General features: G+C 35.4%; 1 pseudogene; it reads left to right on the top strand.

Moving 5' to 3' along the window:
- Nucleotides 1-1,285: 1,285 nt before the first annotated feature.
- The window catches only part of LOC107491289 (E3 ubiquitin-protein ligase AIRP2-like), an 88,861-nt pseudogene continuing 86,096 nt past the window's right edge, over nt 1,286-4,050 (top strand).

The following is a 4,050-nucleotide window of genomic DNA, read 5'->3' as shown; positions in this document are numbered from 1 at the left end:
AGAGTCCGCTTTTAGTACCGGTAGTCGAGTTTTACATCCACATCGCAATAAATTGCATTATGAACTTGTTGAAGCGTTAATTTGCGGTCAGCATTGGATATACTTTTAAGGTAAAAGTACTAATAACTCAAGTTTTTATCTGGTATTAAAGTTTAATCTCATGTCAAATTTAACTCTCATGACTTGTTGATTGATATAATATAGATAAATCAGGGTCGAAAATTCCAATTTGAGACTATGAGATGGATATGAGGGATTTAAGAGTTTAGGTAATTATTTTTTTATTATGTCAAATTTTTATTTAATATATAGTATTCTTGTTTATAATGTATGTTAATGTATTCATGTTTATATTATTTTAACAGAGAATATGGAGTTGTTTGTTAGAAGTTATATACTGACAATGGAAGAATATTTGATGTTGAAGACTTTATTTATGGCTTTTTTTAGAATGGAAGTTGTATTTTAAGGTTTTGTTTTATGGACTATAATTTGTTATGTTATATTTCTGGACTTATAATCTTGGATATGATATGTTTTTGTGTTTGTAACAACGTCTTGTAGTTTGTTTCTTTTTTTTTAATTATTTTTTACCATAATTTTCATATAAATATTCAACATAGGGAGATGGAGAATATGCCCTCGTGAGAAACACGAAAAACATAGAGAACAAGAATGGGACAATTATCCCATGGTGGGGATCGGGGTGGGGACAGGAATCAATTCCGGGAGCGGAGACGGAAAGCAGGAAGGCATCTCCCGCCCTCACCCCCACTCCATTGACATCCCTAATGCATGATAAAGAATCTATGAAAAAGTCAAGAAAGAAGTTTTCAATTGGGAGCATCAAACAAGTGAAAAAAAGTGTACTCTATCAAAGATGGACATTGAAGACCAAATAATGATAAGGATTATTGTGAATTGTGCAAGAAGCTTAAAGTACAAGTACTATTGTAACAAGAAAAAGTAAAACTTTCACCAAAAAGAAATCTTGTCTTGATCTCATTGCATTATTATTCAATGAGAATTAGTGATGTGTCTAATGAAAAAAATATATATAAAGGTTGAGTTTGGAACCGTTGAGCTAGTCAACAATGGAAAACTTGAAGGTCTTCAAGAATAAAATAGACCTTTCCATACCCCTTCCCGGTCAACACTCAACAACCTCCCTTATACAAAATCTCATGGTATTATTGTGCTTTTGGCAATCCCATTTTTCCTTTCTGCTTTGTTTTTCTCATTTCATCTCTACTAAGAAAGGATCATAATTCTAAGGTAAAGAAAAATGTTCAGATACTAATACTAAATGCTTGACGCAGCACCCTCTTTTCAAGACTCCCTTAAGGCACTTGATGCTGACATTCAACATGCCAACGTCATGTGAGTCTCTCATTCAAAATTCTTTGATGTATATATTGTTTTGTTTAATTATTAATGGGTCCCCAACTTCAAGTGGGGCCCACATATTATAAAAAAAGAAAGAAGTGGCTAAAAAGCCACGGAGGGAGAGAGAGCGAGAGCCTTACTCTCTCATTTAGAAACAAAAGAAAAAAAGGAACAGTGAGCCGTCGAAGAGAAGAAGAGAAAATTTAGGGAAAAAGGGCAAGTTATCTTGATCCGATTAACCTGGTAAATTCACTCCATTTCTTATGAAGTTTCAGTATATTATTCCTGGTGTAGAGATGAACATTAGGATATAACTTGCTAGTTGTATTGCCTTCTCTTTTTCTTGATTTGAGATACCCATTTTTGTGGAGGATTTATGTTGATTCCACAAGTTTTGGTGATGTATTTTGTTGATTGTTGAGATGCTCTAGTGTCACTAAAAAGACTGTTTGTGTACCCATTATTCTGATAGTGAAAGATTTTTCTAGACTAGGTCTCGTGGGTTTTTTGTCCCTCTTTTGGGGTTTTTCCACGTTAAAATTCTACTGTCTGATTATTTAATTTCTGCCATTATAATTGTTGCTTGGAGTATCTTTGGTATTGCCTATTTAATCGCACAAGTTGTGAAAAAATTATTTCTGGTGCTTCTGCTGTTAGACAGGTTCTTGTTTGAACCTTTGTTGAGTTTTCGCAACAAAGTGGTATCTAGAGCTCTGGTTGTTTATCTCTGTGCTGATTAAATGGAGAAAAATACTCATGGACCGAATATGGTCAAATTGATTTCCCAAAATTAATCGATTTGGAAGATCCTCATGGAAGATATGTTGTATAGTAAGGACTTGTATGATCCTATGGAGGGGGATAAATCCAAAGGTACTAAATCCGATGCTAAATGGAAGAAGCTGAATCGGAAGGCAGTTGCTTTGATTAGGCAATGGCTTGATCTTAGTGTGTATCCACATGTAGACACTGAAACAAATACTGAGAAGATGTGAAAGAAATTGAAGGACTTATATGAGAGAAAGAATGTGCAAAACAAAGCATTCTTGATTAGAAAGCTTGTCAATATGAAGTATATTGAAGGTAAATCAACGGCGGAGCACTTGAGCATTTTTCAGGAGACGGTGAACCAACTGAAAAATAATGAAATCACTTTGAATGATGAGTTACATGCCTTGTTGTTATTGAGCTCTTTACCTGATAGTTGGGAAGTTCTGGTTATGACACTGACTAACTCAGCTCCAAATGGGAAATTGACGTTAGCAATGGTTAAAAAGAGCATGTTGAATAAAAAAGCCAGAAGAAAAGAGCGAGGTTTGACTAATGCCTCCACCCAGTCAGAAGCACTTGTTTCAAAGTCACGAGGGAGAAGTCAAAGTAGAAAACCTCGTAGTTCCGACAAGTCAGAGAGTCGAAGCAAGTCAAGAGAAAAGTACAAGCCAAGAAAAGAGTTCATTTGTCACCATTGTGGCAAGCCGAGGCATATCAAGAGATATTATAGGTTCTTGAAAAGAGAATAATCAAGGGGAAGAAACAAAGACAAAGGTAAAGATAGTGATAAAGAAACTGCTGCTTTTGTTTATGAAGATGTTCTTATGACATATGATGAAAATTATGTGAATCTTGCCTGTGATGATTCCACTTGGATTATGGACTCTGGTGCCTCATGTCATGTCACTCCGAAACGTGAATTTTTCATCCTATACTACTGAAAACTTTAGCAAGATCAAATTTTGAGATAAAGGAGTGTGTGATATCACTGGTATGGATGATTGATGTGCTATAACTGAGTATAGCTACGATTAAGGAAATTGCACAATCGGCAAAATTCCTTCCGGCAAGTGCACCGGTTATCGTCAAGTAAAAACTCACAATAGAGTGAGGTCGAATCCCACAAGGATTGGTTGAATGAGCAATTCGAATTAGAAGTTTGATTAGTTGAGCGGAATCAAGAATTGGGTGTGAATTGCATAAAGTAAATTGGCGGTAAATGTAAATTGCAAGGAATTGAAATGACTGAATCTTAAATTGCGAGAATTAAAGTGCGGAAAAGTAAATTGCTGAAATTAAAAGGGAATTGGGGAGGATTTGCATGAATTGAAATTGCAGAATGTAAATAGAAAAGGTAGATCAGAGATGGGGAGTTCATTGGGTATGAGGAGATATTGAGATCTCCGAATCAAAACATTTTCATCTCTTCCTCAACCAATGCATTCATTGAATTTTGCTTGGCAATCTTATATGATTGGATCCCAATCCCTTGGCTCACCAATTCTCTCTAAAAACAAACAAATTCCCAATCCCTTGGTTTAAATGTTCATAAGAAGAGATGAAGCTCGATCACTGATTATACCACACAGTTTCATGAACCACAATTTGGTAGGATTACATGTCACAATATCCATCCAAACCCCAATCCAATTCACTGTGAGAAAGCTTCTCTAGCATGAATCCTCCATTCCTTTCCCAAGGTTCCGAAGGATTCCAATTATGGCTAGTTTCTTTCCCAAGACAACTAACCAATGGAATTAGATCGAGAAGCTTTCTAACAAAATTCAAGAGAAAAGATTGAAGAAGAAGATAAAAAATATTATTGATTCATTGAATTACAATAGAGCTCCCTAACCCAATGAAAGAGGTTTAGTGAGTCATAGCTCCGAATTC

Source organism: Arachis duranensis, chromosome 1, assembly GCF_000817695.3.
Source record: "Arachis duranensis cultivar V14167 chromosome 1, aradu.V14167.gnm2.J7QH, whole genome shotgun sequence".
In the NCBI taxonomy this organism is placed as follows: Eukaryota; Viridiplantae; Streptophyta; class Magnoliopsida; order Fabales; family Fabaceae; genus Arachis; species Arachis duranensis.
The sequence above is the reverse complement of the archived record's forward strand: the minus strand, read 5'-3'. Positions and strand labels throughout refer to the sequence as shown.